Source organism: Hetaerina americana, unplaced genomic scaffold (genome assembly GCF_022747635.1).
Source record: "Hetaerina americana unplaced genomic scaffold, ioHetAmer1.1.p SCAF_703, whole genome shotgun sequence".
Lineage (NCBI taxonomy): Eukaryota > Metazoa > Arthropoda > Insecta > Odonata > Calopterygidae > Hetaerina > Hetaerina americana.
In genome coordinates, this window is record NW_027287321.1 from 56,694 (window position 1) to 78,413 (window position 21,720).

Consider the following 21,720-nt stretch of genomic DNA (forward strand, 5'->3'; position numbering starts at 1 on the left):
TACATGACCGGCTCCCTCCAAATGAGGGAGCCGGGGAACAAGTCTTTTTGCCCCTTTATTTTGGGGAAATATTATAATAATATAGGCTTCTCGCACGAGTGTTTTTTTTTATAAAATGTTTTATATGTTTAAGTCTCTCACGGGGAGGGTTTACACTTTTGGGGGGGGCCGTTTATACACCACGGCGTGGCCATTCATACACTATGGCTCATAGAGTAAATAAAAGAGAAAGGGGACAGAGAAAGGTTTTACAATGAAGAAGTATGGAAAGAGGGAGGAAATGATTTTACACGACTTCACTTTTGTCCTTTCCTTTTCAGCCTCCGGAGCCGTCTTCATACTGTCTATGTCCCGTGATGTGTTCGACGTAGCAGTCCCGGGTCCAGCGGATGACGTCGCTGACCATCAGTCGCCGCATGGTGGTGCAGAATCGTCGAGGTAGGCCCAGGGACTTCAGGACGGGGTCGTTCTGCGAGTCCCACGTCCCCAGGCTTCCCACGACGATGGCGGCGACCGATGACCGGTATCCCTGCTGGCGGATGGTCTCTGCCAGGGCGGCGTACTTCTCCTCCTTCGCGGTCCTGGCTGCCAGCAGAGCTCCCTCGTTGTTCTCGAACGGTACTGCTACGTCGATCAATGTCACAGTCTTGTCGGCCTGGTTAGTTATAACCAGGTCTGGTCTAAGAGTCGAGTCAGTGCCAGGTACTTGTTTGTTGACTCTGATTTCATCGTCACCTTTTCCCCGGCGTCCAATCAGAGCCCTGTGTAGTCGGTCTTGGACAGCATTATGTCTATGCTGCCACGTCCTTGAGTGCATCGTGCAGTGATTAACGACGTGGGGCAGGGTCTCCTCCGCGTAGCCACATCGCCGACACCGCTTGTCCCCGTTGGTTTCCCAACGGCGACAGGCATTGAGCGGGAGCAGATCGAGCCGAGCCCTAAAGATGAACCTCCAATCACAAAACCTGGTGTATCTCCCTCCTGCCAGGAAGTGATTGGAGGCTTCAGATTTCGCCGAGGCACGAATGACTTTCCCTTGATCGGGCTTGGCGCTTACCTTGTTCAGGTAGTAGCGCCGCACCGCGATCTTCAGGGCACCCGTCAGTTGCCTTACGGCCTTCGGAGGAACCCTGATGAAGGGGGGGCGGTCTTCAGCCCCGTCATTCATGTCCCGGAACGAAATCTGCATCTCCCTTAGCTCGTCCGACCATCTCCAGCTCAAGCCTATGCGCGCGGCGATACGGCGTGACGCGGAGCGAACCTGCGTGAAGAGGGAACTGAAGTCGCCGCTTTCCCTTCCAAAGTCATCCCGCAGACTACCACTAAGGTACTCTGCGAGATCACCGGTGGTTGGCGGTCTCCTCAGCTTCCTCCGCACTACCTCCTTCAGGCGACCCCAGGCGAGCACTCTCACGTTGGGGTCACGGGAATGGAGGAGTCGATATCCCTGCACGATGGTCAATATGTCAGTCAAGTCGGAAAGAGGGAGAAGACCTGCGCCGCCGTGTTGATGGCCAATGAAGACCATCTCAGGCGATGCCCTTTTGGGCAAATGGAGCCAGCCCTTTGCGCAGGCCTTCAGCCTCTTGTCGATGTCGGTCAAGTTTTTCTTTTTAACATTACCAGCCCGCAAGATGAATTCCAGCCTGGGCAGAAGGAAGATGTTGGTCGCGGCGATCTTCTGCCACGGGGCGAGGAGTGACTCGTCGATCTTCTTGACGTCCTCGCCCAAGCGCACCAGGTCCTCCTCGGGGGTCTGGTCCACGTGGAACCCGAACGGGACCCCGAGGTACCGGTACGCTTCGCCGTCCTTCAGGCTGGAAATGGCCGCCCCCTGGATGGTGAGTTGGGACGGCTGCACGGGCTGGTTTGCTGCAAAGTTGAGGTCCAGCGTTGCGCACTTGCTTGGCTTGAACTGTAGACCTGCAGCGGTCGCCTCTTCTCCCGCGATGTTCAGCAGGCGCTGCAGGTGCTCCTGGTCCCGGGCCACCAGCACCAAGTCGTCCGCGTAGGCCAGGATGGCGATGTTTTGCCCCTGGACGACGACTCCGGACTTGCCTGCCTCACCAGCGACCGCCCGTATCACCGGCTCCATTCCCAAGTTGAAAATGGTCGGTGATAACGGGCACCCCTGCTTGACACCGGCGCAGATGTCGATGACGCCGGTGTCGCCGCTGGTCGTCTTCACGACCGTGGAGCCCTTCTGCAACTCCTCCACGGTCCTCCTCATCTCCTCAGGCAAGTCCATCCTCCTCAGGGTGTTCTGGAGGTGTTGGTGCGGGATGGACCCGAACGCGTTCCGTAGGTCAAGCCAAGCCAGTGCGATTCGGGAACGTCTGCGTCTCATTTCGTCAACAGCTGCCTGAAGGGTGAAATTGTGCTCGTGGCACCCCTCGAACTCCCGGAAGCCCTTTTGAGCCGGGTGCATCTTCTTCCCGCTGACCGCCCAAGATAGTATGCGGTCAGCAAGCACCCCGGCGTACAGCTTGGCGATGGTGTTGCCAAGCGCTATGGGCCTCCAGTTGCCGATGTCCTGGCGGTCCCCCCCTTTGTGCAGGAGGACAGTCCGAGAGGTCTTCCACGCGGCCGGTGTCCTGGCCTCCTTCAGGCATCTGTTGAAGATAAAAGAGAGAATTCGTCCATGTCTATCGACCGCCCTCAGGTCGCCGTAGGTGAGGCCATCGGGGCCCGGGGCGGTGTTCTTGGTTCTAGACATGCGTCTCGTCACTTCCTCAGGAGTGATCCTTTCGAGGAGCAGTTTCTTCTCGGTCTCCGTCGTGCGACGGTAGACCGAGTCGTCACCCTCGTCCTCCAAGCCCCCCATCCCGACATTCCCGTAGACTTGGCGGAAATGCTTTTCCACCTCCTCCGCGGGAATGTCGCAATAGGGTGACTTATCGGACAGGATGCTCTCCACTGCCCTCCTGGGATGACTCCTGAAGAGTTTCTGTATGTCCGACGCCTTTTTCGCGTCGTAGTCAGCTACTTGTCTGCGTCTTGGTGGTTGTCTGTGCACGACGTTTCGTGGCCGAGGAGCTTCCCCTCCGTCCGCAGGTTTCGCCTCCCTCTTCCTCTCCGCCTGGGTGGTGGCCACCAGATCCTGCACCACGACCTCGAACTCCTCCCATGACTGGCCGGATGTGCTGGCCAGTCGGTCGAGCCACAGCTTCTCCTTCTGCTGTATCGGTGGCTCGACCTGTCGTGGTGCTCCTTCTGCTGCGTCTGGAGCTGGCGGCGGCGATGTTGCTGCGTCCACAGGCGGCGGTGACCCGGTGTCGTTAAGGTCACCGACTTCAGGAGGCTGCCCCGGCGCCAGGTCTTCGGCCGGAGCGTCTGCTGCTGCGTCTGGATCGGAGGGTTGCGCCTCGGTCACGTTGGGCGGCGTCGTGCATCTAACTGTCTCCTCGATTGCCTCCTGAAGGGGGGCAATCAAGGGGGGAGGTCTCTTGTGGGTCACCATGTGGTTCGCAAGCCCGCGACGGGTAGCGCATGCGAAATCGCATGCCCCGCACCGATGCGAGAGTGCAACACGTCCGTCCGCAGCCTTACGTATCCCCCCTTTGAGGCAGGGATGAGTGGACGGCTTGCGGCCGATAGTCCCACCGCAGATGGAGCAGGCGTTCACCGACGTGAGTCGGTGGCCGTGCTGCTCCATCAGGTGCCGGACGAGACTTCTCCGCATCGCCGTCCACTCCGTAGCGCGGAAGGACATGCTGCATCCCACCTCGGTGCAGGTTAACGTGTCCGCCACGGGAAAGTAAACCACAAGTTGATTGTCGATTCTCCTGGCCGACACCGCGGTGCCGGTCAGGAGAAGCGCCGGGACCCTGTCAGTCGTTTGGGGGGCGGGGGCAGTCGGGGGAATCGGGGGGGGAGAATCCAGCGCCGGACGTCTGGACGAAGAAGAATCCGGAGGCGTCGTGAAGTCGTCGAGGGAGAGAGGGGAAGAAGAACGGGACTTGGGGGGAGAATAGGTGACGTCCGAGAGCGGGGAGAAGGTCTCAAGGGAAGGCTTTCGGACGCCGGATGGAGAAGAAGAAGAAGAAGAAACGGGGGAGCCATAGTGTATGATTTTCCGCGGGCGACGCGTCCTACGCGCCGAAGCGCTTTCGGACGCGCCGTCCGGTGGTGTATGGGGAGGGGAGGAGTCGGGCTCTGACGCCTCGACTTTCCTCCTCCGCGGAGTGCGAGAGGAGGAGGGGGGGGCGGAGGAACTAGCACGCGATGGTGCTTTTCTAACGGCCCCCGCCCCCCCGTTTTTACGGGGAGGACGTGGGGGCATGGGAGGGCGTTAAGTCATGGCACAAACGGGGCCTGGCGGACGATATTCCACGGCCTGAAGGACCGTGGTACGTTGTTTTGAAAATTGTCCTTTTAAGGACACAAAAAAATTCAAAAGATATAAATGCTGAAGGCCAAGGGGGGCGACGGAGGGCTTTTCCGCGGTCTGAGGGACTGCGGAACGAAAATTTTCAAAAATACAAATTTAAATTAAGCGCGTGGCGTCCACCTGAATGAAGTCCAGGCGGCCGCCGAGGGATGGCGCTGAAGGCGCTCAACCCGCTTCTCGGCCCGTATGGGTGGGATCGGGAGGAAATTTGAATTTACCGGGGTTTTGAAATGACGGTTTTGTGGAAGATGAAGTCTTCCACAAATACCGGACGGGGGGGAGGGGGTCAATCGAACCGATCGGGCGTGAAGCGCGCCGAACGGTCGCTTGACCGGCGTCGCGGCCGAAAAGGAAACCGCGCGCCGTTCAAATCACCCGCTCTGCGCCGATCCGTACGGGATCGACGGAGGGTGCTCCCGGGGGCCCTGAGGGGGTCCGGGGGCCTCGGTGCTCAAGCTACCGGTCCGGAGGGGACCTGGCAGTGCACCGGGGGCCGGGGAACGTCCGGTGCTCAGCCTACCGGTCCTGAAGGGACCCGGCGGTGCACCGGGGGCGGGGGCCTGCGCCGGGCCTTAGGGGCCCGGCGTCGAGCCCGGGGAGGTTATCACCCCAAGTGGGCGTGGGGATTAATTCAAGATTAATATTCTGGTCCCGCAATGCGGGACGTATCAGATATTAAGCTGATAAGAACAGATAAAAATGTTTATTTAAAATTCTTTAAATACAGAGTTTAAAATATTCAATTAGCAACTTACATATGTATATTTGATACAAGTCCGGCTCCCTCCAAGTGAGGGAGCCGGGGAACAAGTCTTTGCCCTTTTTTTTTTTCAGGGAATGTTTATATAGTTATACTGCTTCTCACACATTTGTTTTTTTTTTTTTTTATATAGTACAGGTAATATGTTCACATTTTGGGGGGTTTCACTTTAGGGGGGGGTGACACTTGGGGAGCCGTTTATAAACTACGGCATTTTGTCCATTTATACACTATGGCTCATAAAAGAAAGGGGACAGAAAAAGGTTTTACAAAAGAAGAAGTACGGAAAAAGGAAAAAAAAAGGGAAAATGATTTTAATACGACTTCACTTTTGTCTTTATTTCAGCCTCCGGAGCCGTCCTCGTATTGTCGGTGACCCGTGATGTGCTCGACGTAGCAGTCCCGCGACCATCGGATGACGTCGCTCACCATTAGCCGCCGCATGGTGTTGCAGTATCGTCGAGGTAGGCCCAGGGATTTCAGGACGGGATCGTTCTTCGGGTCCCAAGTCCCCAGGCTTCCCACGACGATGGCGGCGACCGATGTTCTGCTTCCCTGCTGGCGGATGGTCTCTGCCAGGGCGGCATACTTCTCCTCCTTTGCGGTCCTGGCTGCCAGCAGTGCGTCGTCCGTATTCTCGAATGGGACCGCTACGTCGATCAGAGTCACAGTCTTGTCGGCCTGGTTAGTTATAACCAGGTCTGGTCTAAGAGTCGAGTCGGTGCCAGGTACTTGTTTGTTGACTCTGATTTCATCGTCACCTTTTCCCCGGCGTCCAATCAGAGCCTTGTAGAGTCGGTCTTGGACAGCGTTATGTCTACGCTGCCACGTCCTTGAATGCATTGTACAGTGGTTAATGACATGGGGCAGGGTCTCTTCCGCGTAGCCGCATCGCCGACACCGCTTGTCCCCGTTGGTTTCCCAACGGCGACAGGCATTGAGTGGGAGCAGGTCGAGCCGAGCCCTGAAGATGAACCTCCAATCACAAAACCTGGTGTACCTCCCTCCTGCCAGGAAGTGATTGGAGGCTTCAGACTTCGCCGAGGCACGAATGACTTTACCTTGGTCGGGCTTGGCGCTTACCTTGTTCAGGTAGTAGCGCCGCACCGCGACCTTCAGGGCACCCGTCAGTTGCCTCACGGCCTTCGGGGGAACCCTGATGAAAGGTGGTCGATCTTCTGAACCGTCATTCATGTCGCGGAACGAAATCTGCATCTCCTTTAGCTCGTCCGACCATCTCCAACTCAATCCAATGCGCGCGGCGATACGGCGTGACGCGGAACGGACCTGCGTGAAGAGGGAGCTGAAGTCACCGCTTTCCCTTCCAAAGTCATCCCGCAGACTACCGCTAAGGTACTCTGCGAGATCACCGGTGGTTGGCGGCCTCCTCAGCTTCCTCCGCACTACCTCCCTCAGGCGACCCCAGGCGAGCACTCTCACGTTGGGGTCACGGGAATGGAGGAGTCTATAACCCTGTACAATGGTCAAGATGTCGGTCAAGTCAGAAAGAGGGAGAAGACCTGCGCCGCCATGTTGATGGCCAATGAAGACCATCTCAGGCGATGCCCTTTTGGGCAAATGGAGCCAGCCCTTTGCGCAGGCCTTCAGCTTCTTGTCAATGTCAGTCAGATATTTTTTCTTTACGTTACCAGCCCGCAAGATGAACTCCAGTCTGGGCAGCAGGAAGATGTTGGTGGCGGCGATCTTCTGCCACGGGGCGAGGAGAGACTCGTCGATCTTGCTGACGTCCTCGCCCAAGCGCACCAGGTCCTCCTCGGGCGTCTGGTCCACGTGGAAACCGAAGGGGACCCCGAGGTACCGGTACGCCTCGCCGTCCTTCAGACTGGAGATGGCCGATCCCTGGATGGTTAGCTGGGACGGCTGCACGGGCTGGTTCGTAGAGAAATTTAGGTCCAGCGTGGCGCACTTGCTTGGCTTGAATTCTAATCCTGCTGCTGTTGCCTTCTCTCCTGCGATGGTCAGCAGGCGCTGCAGGTGCTCCTCGTCTCGGGCCACCAGCACCAAGTCGTCGGCGTATGCCAGGATGGCGATGTCCTGCCCCTGGACGACGACTCCGGACTTGCCTGCTTCTCCAGCGACCGCCCGTATCACCGGCTCCATCCCCAGATTGAAGATGGTCGGCGATAACGGGCACCCCTGCTTGACACCGGCGCAGATGTCAATGACGCCGGTGTCGCCGCTGGACGTCTTCACTACCGTGGAGCCCTTCTGCAGCTCCTCCACGGTCCTCCTCATCTCCTCAGGCAAGTCCATCCTCCTTAAGGTCTTCTGGAGGTGCTGGTGCGGAATGGACCCGAACGCGTTTCGAAGGTCAAGCCAAGCCAGTGCGATGTGGGAGTGTCTGCGTCTTGCCTCGTCGACAGCTGTCTGAAGGGTGAAATTGTGCTCGTGGCACCCCTCGAACTCCCGGAAGCCCTTTTGAGCCGGGTGCATCTTCTTCCCGCTGACCGCCCAGGATAGTATGCGGTCAGCCAGCACCCCGGCGTATAGCTTGGCGATGGTATTGCCAAGCGCAATGGGCCTCCAGTTGCCGATGTCCCGGCGGTCCCCCCCTTTGTGCAGGAGGACGGTTCGAGAGGTCTTCCACGAGGCCGGTGTTCTGGCCTCCTTCAGGCACCTGTCAAAGATTGCAGAAAGAATAAGTCCATGTCTATCGACCGCCCTCAGGTCGCCGTAGGTGAGGCCATCGGGGCCTGGAGCGGTGTTCTTCGTCCTAGACATGCGTCTCGTCACCTCTTCAGGAGTCACCCTTTCGAGGAGCAGTTTCTTCTCGGTCTCCGTTGTTCGACGGTAGACCGATTCATCATCCGTATCTTCGAAGCCCCCAATCCCGACAACCCCGTAGATTTGGCGGAAATGCTTTTCCACCTCCTCCGCGGGTATATCGCAATAGGGAGACTTCTCAGAAAGGATGCTTTCAACTGCCCTTCTGGGGTGGCTCCGGAAGAGTTTTTGTATGTCCGACGCCTTTTTGGCGTCGTAGTCCGGTACTTGTCTGCGTCTGGTCGGTGGTTTATGCGCAACGTTTCGCGGCCGAGGTGCTTCCTTTCCGTCTGCTTCCTTTGCCTCCTTTTTCCGCTCCGCCTGGATGCTGGCCACCAGTTCTTCTACCACGACCTCGAATTCTTCCCATGATTGGCCGGATGTATTGGCCAATCGGTCGAGCCACAGTTTCTCCTTCGGTCCTCCTGTGGGCCCGACAGGTCGTGGTGCTGCCAGATCTTCTGCTGCTTCTGCTGGTGGCGGATGTTCTTCATTTCCAGGCGGCGGTGACGGGATCTCAAAGTCACCGATCACGGGGGGCGGTTCCGGCTCCGGGTGTTCGGCCGGTTCAGCTGCTCTTGGTACGGAAATTTGCACCTCGGTCACGTTGGGCGGCGTTGCGCATCTAGCAGTCTCCTCGATTGCCTCCTGAAGGGGGACAATCAAGGGGGGAGGTCTTTTATGGGTCGACTTGTGGTTCGCTAATCCACGGCGGGTAGGACATGCAAAGGTGCATTGTTCGCACCGATACCGGAATGCCTCAGGTTCTTCCGCTTCCTTGCTGGTACCTCCCTTCAAGCAAGGGTGCGTGGATGGCTTGCGGCCGATAGTCTTGCCGCAGATGGAGCAGGCGTTGACGGATGTCAGTGTCAGGCCGTGCTGCTCCTTGAGGTGCCTCAGCAGGCTTCTCCTTGTCGCCGTCCACGCAGAAGCTCGGAATGACGTGGGGCATCCGGGCTCGGTGCAACCTAAGCTATCCGCCACGGGGAAGAAAACCACAAGTTGATTATCGACTCTCTTGGCCGACACCGTGGTGCCGGTCAGGAGACTCGTCGTGACCCTGTCAGTCGTCTGGGGGACGGGGGCTGTCTGGGGAGAGTCCTGGGAAGGAACCAGCGCTGGACGTCTGGCCGAGGATGAATCCGGGGGCGTCGTGAAGTCGTCGAGGGATGGGGAGGGAGGAGAGGAAGAGCGGGAGTGAGGGGGGGAATAGGTGACGTCAGAAAGGGGGGAAAAGGTCTCTAAGGGGATCTTTCGGACGCAAGAAGGAGAAGAAGAAGGAGAAGATACATTAGAATACACTGGTGAGCCATAGCGTACAAATGGACGGGGACGGCGCGTCCTTAGCGGCGAATCGCATTCGGGCGCGCCGCCGGGTGGCCTAGGGGGGGCGGGGGGAGTAGTGGGGGAGCCGGGCGCTGATGCCTCGGCTCTCCTCCTTCGCAAAGTACGAGAGGAGGATGGGGGGGCGGAGGTTTTGGCACCCGGTGTTTCCGGGGCTTTTTTCGCGGCCCCCGCCCCCCCGTTTTTACGGGGGGGACGTGGGGGCATTGGGGGTTGTTAGCGCATGGGGAGGGGCCGGGGGGCACTCTTCCGCGGTCTTAAGGACCGTGGAAGAAGTTTAATTAAATCGTTAATTAAATCGTCCTTTTAAGGACGGGAAAAGGAAAAATTGTCCTTTTAAGGGCTATAAAAATTTCTAAGGACATTAACAATGGCCAAAAGGTAACAACGGGGGTACGGGGGGTCTTTTCCGCGGCCTGAAGGGCCGCGAAATAGAAAATTACAATTTTCAAACTTTTGAAATGCGCGGCGGCGTCCGCCTGGAGAAAGTTCAGGCGGCCGCCGAGGGTTGGCGCTGAGGGCGCACTACCACGCTTCTCGGCCCTTCTGGGCGGGACCGGGAGGAGATTTGAATGTTTTAGGGAGTTTTCCTGTCGCAACTGTGAAAGATGACGTCTTTCACCGAGTATTGCGATCAGGGGAGGAATGAGTGGTAATTCCGTCGGGCGTGAGGCGCGCCGAGCGTGAATTTACCAACGGGATGGCGGGAAAAGCGGAAAAAACGGGTCTTGGCGAAGCGCGCGCCGTTTGAATCGCCCGCTCTGCGTCGGTCCTTACGGGACTCGACGGAGGGCGTCCCCTGGTGCCCTGAGGGGGCCGGGGAGGAGGGGGGAGAATTAAATTATTCACCACCGATCGGGCGTGACGCGCCCGCGGATCGGGGGAAGCGAGGGAAACCTGGTGCACACTACACCGGCCTGGAAGAGGCCTGGCGCTGCACCAGGGGTCGGGGGCGGCTTGGTGCTCAAACTACCGGTCCAGAAGGGACCCGGCAGTGCACCAGGGGACGGGGGAAACCCGGTGCTTAGGCTGCCGGTCCAGAAGGGATCCGGCAGTGCGCCCGGGGGAGGGGGGCTTTGATACGGCGTCGGATCTGAAGGATCCGGTGCCAGCCCGGGGGATATTCGCCCAGAAGGGGCGATTCGGATGATCCGTAGTGGATCCGGGGAGCCCAGAAGGGGCATTGGGTCCCACGGCCCGCCTTGAGGAGGCAATGGACCGTGGGGCCATTGGGGGAGGGGGGGGGAGAAAGAGGGGAAGTGAGCAGAGCAGGCGCCTAGTGTCCTGTTACCCCTTCTCTCTGAGAGTATCCCGGGGGGCTTACCACTGGTGGGGGCCCATCCGGGACTCTTCAGAGAGGCACGGAAACGAAAGTGTAGCTGTTCATGAAAAAGATCGGGAGGAAAATTTACGTTAAAAAATACAAATCAAAGGAAATTAAGCTGATAAGAACAGATACTACACTTTGATCTTAGCCATAAGGCCGAGAAGCGATAAGGGAGCCCTTTTCTGCAATATTTACATGTGTAGGGACGACCCCGGAGCACTTGGGGCGGAGGGCGCAGGATTGGCGTAGGCGCCGCGGGGTGGCATTGGTCGGGGAGAATTCGCGTAGGGTCCTGCGGGGGTGTTTCCGAAGGCTTCCTTGTTTTCCTGCAGCAAGAAAAGTTTTGGGGGGGCGCGGGGGGCAGGACGGCCGGAGCAATTGCGTCCCCGGAGTCCGGAGGCGAGACAGTAAATTGCAACGCGGAGTCCTTCGCTAGGTCGTGCCATCTCTGTGAGCGACACACGAGACGTATTGCAAGCTCTCTCCCCGCTTCCCGGGAAAGGTCGGGCGCAATTTTCAAACATTCCGAAAATGGAGGGGGGCATCCAGGGCGGTAATAAAGGGCCCTTTTCGCCAGTATTCAGTGGTCGACAGTTTTTCGAAAAACGGGCTTCCTCTTCACTTCACTTCCTGTGTGGTAGAGATTTAAAATCGTGTGCTGTTCACTTACTTTGCATTAATCGTCATTAGTAAAAATACGCTTTCCTTATAAATAAATAAATACATAAATTAGGGTTTCTTCAAATATAAACAAATTAGGGTTTTCTTCAAATCGGAGAATAGGAATCGAAAAGGCTGTAAAAAAGTGGCGCTTTCAATTACACAAGATGGAAAACCAGATTTCTCCATTGTTTATATTTTCCATTTTCTCGAAAAAATCGCGGAAATGGGCATCGATTTCCGCGAAATTCGCAAAAAATTTCTGAAAATTTTTTTGCAAACATTTTTCCAATTTTTCCCGAGTGCTCGCGATCGGTCGTTTCCTCCGATGTATTGAGTTTCTTTTCCGTTCAATTTTTTTTCATCAAACACACACTCCTTTTACAAGAATTATCTTCGCATAAATTCTGTGGAAAGATTGGTGTTCAAAAACTAAGGTAAAAGAGTGGAACTCGCCTATTTCCGCGAGTCGATTCGCGTCGGGTCGTCTTGAATGACGCTCCTTGCCGGGAGCGCGCGCGCGCCATCTCTTCGGGGGGGAGGTAAACAGCTGGAAGGAAGGGGCGTCACACGCCAAAGTTTGAAACGTGATCCGGCGCCTCTCTTCAACAGTTGTCGTCGTCTCCAATGATGGAATACTGAGGAGACAAGACGTTGTTGTTGTTGACGTTGCATTGAAAGCAGAAAAAATAATTGCATTATTTTCACAAAATTGTATTTATTGTTACACTTACACTTTAAAGTGACGACGACTCTCTTCAGATGGGATTTTTTTTCTTCCCAAGTTTCTCTCCTTTTAATAATTCATTCCTTTTAATACTTCGTTGTGCTGCTTCAATTTGGATTACATTACTTTTGCTCCGCTCGCATGGAATAAAATCGCTTCTCTCCGCGAAAATGCAATTTCGCGAATATTTTTCCAGCCGGATCGCCTGAAATTTGCAAGTGCGAAAATAAATAATTTTCGCGGATCAATTTAAGCTTCAATCTGTTCTCATCAGCTTTTAAGTGGACCTTTTTAATGATGGGCCGATCCCGACGGTACTGCAATGCCGGGCCAACCCGCGGCAGGGATGGAGTAAACTCCGGGTACCCCGCCAATGTCCAAAAATCAGATTAATATTCTGGTCCCGCAATGCGGGACGTATCAGATATTAAGCTGATAAGAACAGATTTAAAATGTTTATTTGAAAATTCTTTCATACAGAGTTTTAAGCAACTTATAATTAATATATAATTTATACATGACCGGCTCCCTCCAAATGAGGGAGCCGGGGAACAAGTCTTTTTGCCCCTTTATTTTGGGGAAATATTATAATAATATAGGCTTCTCGCACGAGTGTTTTTTTTTATAAAATGTTTTATATGTTTAAGTCTCTCACGGGGAGGGTTTACACTTTTGGGGGGGGCCGTTTATACACCACGGCGTGGCCATTCATACACTATGGCTCATAGAGTAAATAAAAGAGAAAGGGGACAGAGAAAGGTTTTACAATGAAGAAGTATGGAAAGAGGGGGGGAAATGATTTTACACGACTTCACTTTTGTCCTTTCCTTTTCAGCCTCCGGAGCCGTCTTCATACTGTCTATGTCCCGTGATGTGTTCGACGTAGCAGTCCCGGGTCCAGCGGATGACGTCGCTGACCATCAGTCGCCGCATGGTGGTGCAGAATCGTCGAGGTAGGCCCAGGGACTTCAGGACGGGGTCGTTCTGCGAGTCCCACGTCCCCAGGCTTCCCACGACGATGGCGGCGACCGATGACCGGTATCCCTGCTGGCGGATGGTCTCTGCCAGGGCGGCGTACTTCTCCTCCTTCGCGGTCCTGGCTGCCAGCAGAGCTCCCTCGTTGTTCTCGAACGGTACTGCTACGTCGATCAATGTCACAGTCTTGTCGGCCTGGTTAGTTATAACCAGGTCTGGTCTAAGAGTCGAGTCAGTGCCAGGTACTTGTTTGTTGACTCTGATTTCATCGTCACCTTTTCCCCGGCGTCCAATCAGAGCCCTGTGTAGTCGGTCTTGGACAGCATTATGTCTATGCTGCCACGTCCTTGAGTGCATCGTGCAGTGATTAACGACGTGGGGCAGGGTCTCCTCCGCGTAGCCACATCGCCGACACCGCTTGTCCCCGTTGGTTTCCCAACGGCGACAGGCATTGAGCGGGAGCAGATCGAGCCGAGCCCTAAAGATGAACCTCCAATCACAAAACCTGGTGTATCTCCCTCCTGCCAGGAAGTGATTGGAGGCTTCAGATTTCGCCGAGGCACGAATGACTTTCCCTTGATCGGGCTTGGCGCTTACCTTGTTCAGGTAGTAGCGCCGCACCGCGATCTTCAGGGCACCCGTCAGTTGCCTTACGGCCTTCGGAGGAACCCTGATGAAGGGGGGGCGGTCTTCAGCCCCGTCATTCATGTCCCGGAACGAAATCTGCATCTCCCTTAGCTCGTCCGACCATCTCCAGCTCAAGCCTATGCGCGCGGCGATACGGCGTGACGCGGAGCGAACCTGCGTGAAGAGGGAACTGAAGTCGCCGCTTTCCCTTCCAAAGTCATCCCGCAGACTACCACTAAGGTACTCTGCGAGATCACCGGTGGTTGGCGGTCTCCTCAGCTTCCTCCGCACTACCTCCTTCAGGCGACCCCAGGCGAGCACTCTCACGTTGGGGTCACGGGAATGGAGGAGTCGATATCCCTGCACGATGGTCAATATGTCAGTCAAGTCGGAAAGAGGGAGAAGACCTGCGCCGCCGTGTTGATGGCCAATGAAGACCATCTCAGGCGATGCCCTTTTGGGCAAATGGAGCCAGCCCTTTGCGCAGGCCTTCAGCCTCTTGTCGATGTCGGTCAAGTTTTTCTTTTTAACATTACCAGCCCGCAAGATGAATTCCAGCCTGGGCAGAAGGAAGATGTTGGTCGCGGCGATCTTCTGCCACGGGGCGAGGAGTGACTCGTCGATCTTCTTGACGTCCTCGCCCAAGCGCACCAGGTCCTCCTCGGGGGTCTGGTCCACGTGGAACCCGAACGGGACCCCGAGGTACCGGTACGCTTCGCCGTCCTTCAGGCTGGAAATGGCCGCCCCCTGGATGGTGAGTTGGGACGGCTGCACGGGCTGGTTTGCTGCAAAGTTGAGGTCCAGCGTTGCGCACTTGCTTGGCTTGAACTGTAGACCTGCAGCGGTCGCCTCTTCTCCCGCGATGTTCAGCAGGCGCTGCAGGTGCTCCTGGTCCCGGGCCACCAGCACCAAGTCGTCCGCGTAGGCCAGGATGGCGATGTTTTGCCCCTGGACGACGACTCCGGACTTGCCTGCCTCACCAGCGACCGCCCGTATCACCGGCTCCATTCCCAAGTTGAAAATGGTCGGTGATAACGGGCACCCCTGCTTGACACCGGCGCAGATGTCGATGACGCCGGTGTCGCCGCTGGTCGTCTTCACGACCGTGGAGCCCTTCTGCAACTCCTCCACGGTCCTCCTCATCTCCTCAGGCAAGTCCATCCTCCTCAGGGTGTTCTGGAGGTGTTGGTGCGGGATGGACCCGAACGCGTTCCGTAGGTCAAGCCAAGCCAGTGCGATTCGGGAACGTCTGCGTCTCATTTCGTCAACAGCTGCCTGAAGGGTGAAATTGTGCTCGTGGCACCCCTCGAACTCCCGGAAGCCCTTTTGAGCCGGGTGCATCTTCTTCCCGCTGACCGCCCAAGATAGTATGCGGTCAGCAAGCACCCCGGCGTACAGCTTGGCGATGGTGTTGCCAAGCGCTATGGGCCTCCAGTTGCCGATGTCCTGGCGGTCCCCCCCTTTGTGCAGGAGGACAGTCCGAGAGGTCTTCCACGCGGCCGGTGTCCTGGCCTCCTTCAGGCATCTGTTGAAGATAAAAGAGAGAATTCGTCCATGTCTATCGACCGCCCTCAGGTCGCCGTAGGTGAGGCCATCGGGGCCCGGGGCGGTGTTCTTGGTTCTAGACATGCGTCTCGTCACTTCCTCAGGAGTGATCCTTTCGAGGAGCAGTTTCTTCTCGGTCTCCGTCGTGCGACGGTAGACCGAGTCGTCACCCTCGTCCTCCAAGCCCCCCATCCCGACATTCCCGTAGACTTGGCGGAAATGCTTTTCCACCTCCTCCGCGGGAATGTCGCAATAGGGTGACTTATCGGACAGGATGCTCTCCACTGCCCTCCTGGGATGACTCCTGAAGAGTTTCTGTATGTCCGACGCCTTTTTCGCGTCGTAGTCAGCTACTTGTCTGCGTCTTGGTGGTTGTCTGTGCACGACGTTTCGTGGCCGAGGAGCTTCCCCTCCGTCCGCAGGTTTCGCCTCCCTCTTCCTCTCCGCCTGGGTGGTGGCCACCAGATCCTGCACCACGACCTCGAACTCCTCCCATGACTGGCCGGATGTGCTGGCCAGTCGGTCGAGCCACAGCTTCTCCTTCTGCTGTATCGGTGGCTCGACCTGTCGTGGTGCTCCTTCTGCTGCGTCTGGAGCTGGCGGCGGCGATGTTGCTGCGTCCACAGGCGGCGGTGACCCGGTGTCGTTAAGGTCACCGACTTCAGGAGGCTGCCCCGGCGCCAGGTCTTCGGCCGGAGCGTCTGCTGCTGCGTCTGGATCGGAGGGTTGCGCCTCGGTCACGTTGGGCGGCGTCGTGCATCTAACTGTCTCCTCGATTGCCTCCTGAAGGGGGGCAATCAAGGGGGGAGGTCTCTTGTGGGTCACCATGTGGTTCGCAAGCCCGCGACGGGTAGCGCATGCGAAATCGCATGCCCCGCACCGATGCGAGAGTGCAACACGTCCGTCCGCAGCCTTACGTATCCCCCCTTTGAGGCAGGGATGAGTGGACGGCTTGCGGCCGATAGTCCCACCGCAGATGGAGCAGGCGTTCACCGACGTGAGTCGGTGGCCGTGCTGCTCCATCAGGTGCCGGACGAGACTTCTCCGCATCGCCGTCCACTCCGTAGCGCGGAAGGACATGCTGCATCCCACCTCGGTGCAGGTTAACGTGTCCGCCACGGGAAAGTAAACCACAAGTTGATTGTCGATTCTCCTGGCCGACACCGCGGTGCCGGTCAGGAGAAGCGCCGGGACCCTGTCAGTCGTTTGGGGGGCGGGGGCAGTCGGGGGAATCGGGGGGGGAGAATCCAGCGCCGGACGTCTGGACGAAGAAGAATCCGGAGGCGTCGTGAAGTCGTCGAGGGAGAGAGGGGAAGAAGAACGGGACTTGGGGGGAGAATAGGTGACGTCCGAGAGCGGGGAGAAGGTCTCAAGGGAAGGCTTTCGGACGCCGGATGGAGAAGAAGAAGAAGAAGAAACGGGGGAGCCATAGTGTATGATTTTCCGCGGGCGACGCGTCCTACGCGCCGAAGCGCTTTCGGACGCGCCGTCCGGTGGTGTATGGGGAGGGGAGGAGTCGGGCTCTGACGCCTCGACTTTCCTCCTCCGCGGAGTGCGAGAGGAGGAGGGGGGGGCGGAGGAACTAGCACGCGATGGTGCTTTTCTAACGGCCCCCGCCCCCCCGTTTTTACGGGGAGGACGTGGGGGCATGGGAGGGCGTTAAGTCATGGCACAAACGGGGCCTGGCGGACGATATTCCACGGCCTGAAGGACCGTGGTACGTTGTTTTGAAAATTGTCCTTTTAAGGACACAAAAAAATTCAAAAGATATAAATGCTGAAGGCCAAGGGGGGCGACGGAGGGCTTTTCCGCGGTCTGAGGGACTGCGGAACGAAAATTTTCAAAAATACAAATTTAAATTAAGCGCGTGGCGTCCACCTGAATGAAGTCCAGGCGGCCGCCGAGGGATGGCGCTGAAGGCGCTCAACCCGCTTCTCGGCCCGTATGGGTGGGATCGGGAGGAAATTTGAATTTACCGGGGTTTTGAAATGACGGTTTTGTGGAAGATGAAGTCTTCCACAAATACCGGACGGGGGGGAGGGGGTCAATCGAACCGATCGGGCGTGAAGCGCGCCGAACGGTCGCTTGACCGGCGTCGCGGCCGAAAAGGAAACCGCGCGCCGTTCAAATCACCCGCTCTGCGCCGATCCGTACGGGATCGACGGAGGGTGCTCCCGGGGGCCCTGAGGGGGTCCGGGGGCCTCGGTGCTCAAGCTACCGGTCCGGAGGGGACCTGGCAGTGCACCGGGGGCCGGGGAACGTCCGGTGCTCAGCCTACCGGTCCTGAAGGGACCCGGCGGTGCACCGGGGGCGGGGGCCTGCGCCGGGCCTTAGGGGCCCGGCGTCGAGCCCGGGGAGGTTATCACCCCAAGTGGGCGTGGGGAACGGTCCGTGAGCGACCGGGGAGCCCTGAGGGGGCGGTGGGTCCCACGGTCCGCCTTGAAGAGGCAATGGACCGTGGGGCCATCGGGGGTCGAAAGAGGGGCTACTGGGCAGAGCAGGCGCCTAGTGTCCTGTTGCCCCTTCCCTCTGGGAGTGTCCCGGGGGGCTTACCGTTGGTCGGGGCCCGTCCGGGATTCCTCAGAGAGGCTAGAAAGGTCCAAAAGCGGTAGATCTGTTCATTTAAAAATTTGAATTTGGCGGGCGAAAAAGAAGAAAGTTAAGGGGATTAAGCTGATAAGAACAGATACTACACTTTGATCTTAGCCATAAGGCCGAGAAGCGATAAGGGAGCCCTTTTCTGCAATATTTACATGTGTAGGGACGACCCCGGAGCACTTGGGGCGGAGGGCGCAGGATTGGCGTAGGCGCCGCGGGGTGGCATTGGTCGGGGAGAATTCGCGTAGGGTCCTGCGGGGGTGTTTCCGAAGGCTTCCTTGTTTTCCTGCAGCAAGAAAAGTTTTGGGGGGGCGCGGGGGGCAGGACGGCCGGAGCAATTGCGTCCCCGGAGTCCGGAGGCGAGACAGTAAATTGCAACGCGGAGTCCTTCGCTAGGTCGTGCCATCTCTGTGAGCGACACACGAGACGTATTGCAAGCTCTCTCCCCGCTTCCCGGGAAAGGTCGGGCGCAATTTTCAAACATTCCGAAAATGGAGGGGGGCATCCAGGGCGGTAATAAAGGGCCCTTTTCGCCAGTATTCAGTGGTCGACAGTTTTTCGAAAAACGGGCTTCCTCTTCACTTCACTTCCTGTGTGGTAGAGATTTAAAATCGTGTGCTGTTCACTTACTTTGCATTAATCGTCATTAGTAAAAATACGCTTTCCTTATAAATAAATAAATACATAAATTAGGGTTTCTTCAAATATAAACAAATTAGGGTTTTCTTCAAATCGGAGAATAGGAATCGAAAAGGCTGTAAAAAAGTGGCGCTTTCAATTACACAAGATGGAAAACCAGATTTCTCCATTGTTTATATTTTCCATTTTCTCGAAAAAATCGCGGAAATGGGCATCGATTTCCGCGAAATTCGCAAAAAATTTCTGAAAATTTTTTTGCAAACATTTTTCCAATTTTTCCCGAGTGCTCGCGATCGGTCGTTTCCTCCGATGTATTGAGTTTCTTTTCCGTTCAATTTTTTTTCATCAAACACACACTCCTTTTACAAGAATTATCTTCGCATAAATTCTGTGGAAAGATTGGTGTTCAAAAACTAAGGTAAAAGAGTGGAACTCGCCTATTTCCGCGAGTCGATTCGCGTCGGGTCGTCTTGAATGACGCTCCTTGCCGGGAGCGCGCGCGCGCCATCTCTTCGGGGGGGAGGTAAACAGCTGGAAGGAAGGGGCGTCACACGCCAAAGTTTGAAACGTGATCCGGCGCCTCTCTTCAACAGTTGTCGTCGTCTCCAATGATGGAATACTGAGGAGACAAGACGTTGTTGTTGTTGACGTTGCATTGAAAGCAGAAAAAATAATTGCATTATTTTCACAAAATTGTATTTATTGTTACACTTACACTTTAAAGTGACGACGACTCTCTTCAGATGGGATTTTTTTTCTTCCCAAGTTTCTCTCCTTTTAATAATTCATTCCTTTTAATACTTCGTTGTGCTGCTTCAATTTGGATTACATTACTTTTGCTCCGCTCGCATGGAATAAAATCGCTTCTCTCCGCGAAAATGCAATTTCGCGAATATTTTTCCAGCCGGATCGCCTGAAATTTGCAAGTGCGAAAATAAATAATTTTCGCGGATCAATTTAAGCTTCAATCTGTTCTCATCAGCTTTTAAGTGGACCTTTTTAATGATGGGCCGATCCCGACGGTACTGCAATGCCGGGCCAACCCGCGGCAGGGATGGAGTAAACTCCGGGTACCCCGCCAATGTCCAAAAATCAGATTAATATTCTGGTCCCGCAATGCGGGACGTATCAGATATTAAGCTGATAAGAACAGATACTACACTTTGATCTTAGCCATAAGGCCGAGAAGCGATAAGGGAGCCCTTTTCTGCAATATTTACATGTGTAGGGACGACCCCGGAGCACTTGGGGCGGAGGGCGCAGGATTGGCGTAGGCGCCGCGGGGTGGCATTGGTCGGGGAGAATTCGCGTAGGGTCCTGCGGGGGTGTTTCCGAAGGCTTCCTTGTTTTCCTGCAGCAAGAAAAGTTTTGGGGGGGCGCGGGGGGCAGGACGGCCGGAGCAATTGCGTCCCCGGAGTCCGGAGGCGAGACAGTAAATTGCAACGCGGAGTCCTTCGCTAGGTCGTGCCATCTCTGTGAGCGACACACGAGACGTATTGCAAGCTCTCTCCCCGCTTCCCGGGAAAGGTCGGGCGCAATTTTCAAACATTCCGAAAATGGAGGGGGGCATCCAGGGCGGTAATAAAGGGCCCTTTTCGCCAGTATTCAGTGGTCGACAGTTTTTCGAAAAACGGGCTTCCTCTTCACTTCACTTCCTGTGTGGTAGAGATTTAAAATCGTGTGCTGTTCACTTACTTTGCATTAATCGTCATTAGTAAAAATACGCTTTCCTTATAAATAAATAAATACATAAATTAGGGTTTCTTCAAATATAAACAAATTAGGGTTTTCTTCAAATCGGAGAATAGGAATCGAAAAGGCTGTAAAAAAGTGGCGCTTTCAATTACACAAGATGGAAAACCAGATTTCTCCATTGTTTATATTTTCCATTTTCTCGAAAAAATCGCGGAAATGGGCATCGATTTCCGCGAAATTCGCAAAAAATTTCTGAAAATTTTTTTGCAAACATTTTTCCAATTTTTCCCGAGTGCTCGCGATCGGTCGTTTCCTCCGATGTATTGAGTTTCTTTTCCGTTCAATTTTTTTTCATCAAACACACACTCCTTTTACAAGAATTATCTTCGCATAAATTCTGTGGAAAGATTGGTGTTCAAAAACTAAGGTAAAAGAGTGGAACTCGCCTATTTCCGCGAGTCGATTCGCGTCGGGTCGTCTTGAATGACGCTCCTTGCCGGGAGCGCGCGCGCGCCATCTCTTCGGGGGGGAGGTAAACAGCTGGAAGGAAGGGGCGTCACACGCCAAAGTTTGAAACGTGATCCGGCGCCTCTCTTCAACAGTTGTCGTCGTCTCCAATGATGGAATACTGAGGAGACAAGACGTTGTTGTTGTTGACGTTGCATTGAAAGCAGAAAAAATAATTGCATTATTTTCACAAAATTGTATTTATTGTTACACTTACACTTTAAAGTGACGACGACTCTCTTCAGATGGGATTTTTTTTCTTCCCAAGTTTCTCTCCTTTTAATAATTCATTCCTTTTAATACTTCGTTGTGCTGCTTCAATTTGGATTACATTACTTTTGCTCCGCTCGCATGGAATAAAATCGCTTCTCTCCGCGAAAATGCAATTTCGCGAATATTTTTCCAGCCGGATCGCCTGAAATTTGCAAGTGCGAAAATAAATAATTTTCGCGGATCAATTTAAGCTTCAATCTGTTCTCATCAGCTTTTAAGTGGACCTTTTTAATGATGGGCCGATCCCGACGGTACTGCAATGCCGGGCCAACCCGCGGCAGGGATGGAGTAAACTCCGGGTACCCCGCCAATGTCCAAAAATCAGATTAATATTCTGGTCCCGCAATGCGGGACGTATCAGATATTAAGCTGATAAGAACAGATACTACACTTTGATCTTAGCCATAAGGCCGAGAAGCGATAAGGGAGCCCTTTTCTGCAATATTTACATGTGTAGGGACGACCCCGGAGCACTTGGGGCGGAGGGCGCAGGATTGGCGTAGGCGCCGCGGGGTGGCATTGGTCGGGGAGAATTCGCGTAGGGTCCTGCGGGGGTGTTTCCGAAGGCTTCCTTGTTTTCCTGCAGCAAGAAAAGTTTTGGGGGGGCGCGGGGGGCAGGACGGCCGGAGCAATTGCGTCCCCGGAGTCCGGAGGCGAGACAGTAAATTGCAACGCGGAGTCCTTCGCTAGGTCGTGCCATCTCTGTGAGCGACACACGAGACGTATTGCAAGCTCTCTCCCCGCTTCCCGGGAAAGGTCGGGCGCAATTTTCAAACATTCCGAAAATGGAGGGGGGCATCCAGGGCGGTAATAAAGGGCCCTTTTCGCCAGTATTCAGTGGTCGACAGTTTTTCGAAAAACGGGCTTCC

At 55.4% G+C, this 21,720-nt stretch overlaps 3 non-coding genes and 3 pseudogenes across 3 annotated transcripts; all 6 read right to left on the bottom strand.

Moving 5' to 3' along the window:
• Positions 1–5,010: 5,010 nt before the first annotated feature.
• LOC139697266 (U2 spliceosomal RNA) lies at positions 5,011–5,119 on the bottom strand (annotated as a pseudogene).
• Positions 5,120–10,667: 5,548 nt separating this feature from the next.
• Positions 10,668–10,773, bottom strand: LOC139697256 (U2 spliceosomal RNA; annotated as a pseudogene).
• Positions 10,774–12,284: 1,511 nt separating this feature from the next.
• LOC139697254 (U2 spliceosomal RNA) lies at positions 12,285–12,478 on the bottom strand. The gene has a single exon (XR_011702742.1). It is a non-coding gene; the product is annotated as a U2 spliceosomal RNA (small nuclear RNA).
• A 5,253-nt stretch (positions 12,479–17,731) lies between these two features.
• LOC139697264 (U2 spliceosomal RNA) lies at positions 17,732–17,865 on the bottom strand (annotated as a pseudogene).
• A 1,511-nt stretch (positions 17,866–19,376) lies between these two features.
• Positions 19,377–19,569, bottom strand: LOC139697244 (U2 spliceosomal RNA). The gene has a single exon (XR_011702732.1). It is a non-coding gene; the product is annotated as a U2 spliceosomal RNA (small nuclear RNA).
• A 1,511-nt stretch (positions 19,570–21,080) lies between these two features.
• Positions 21,081–21,273, bottom strand: LOC139697245 (U2 spliceosomal RNA). Its single transcript, XR_011702733.1, has one exon. It is a non-coding gene; the product is annotated as a U2 spliceosomal RNA (small nuclear RNA).
• Positions 21,274–21,720: the final 447 nt, after the last annotated feature.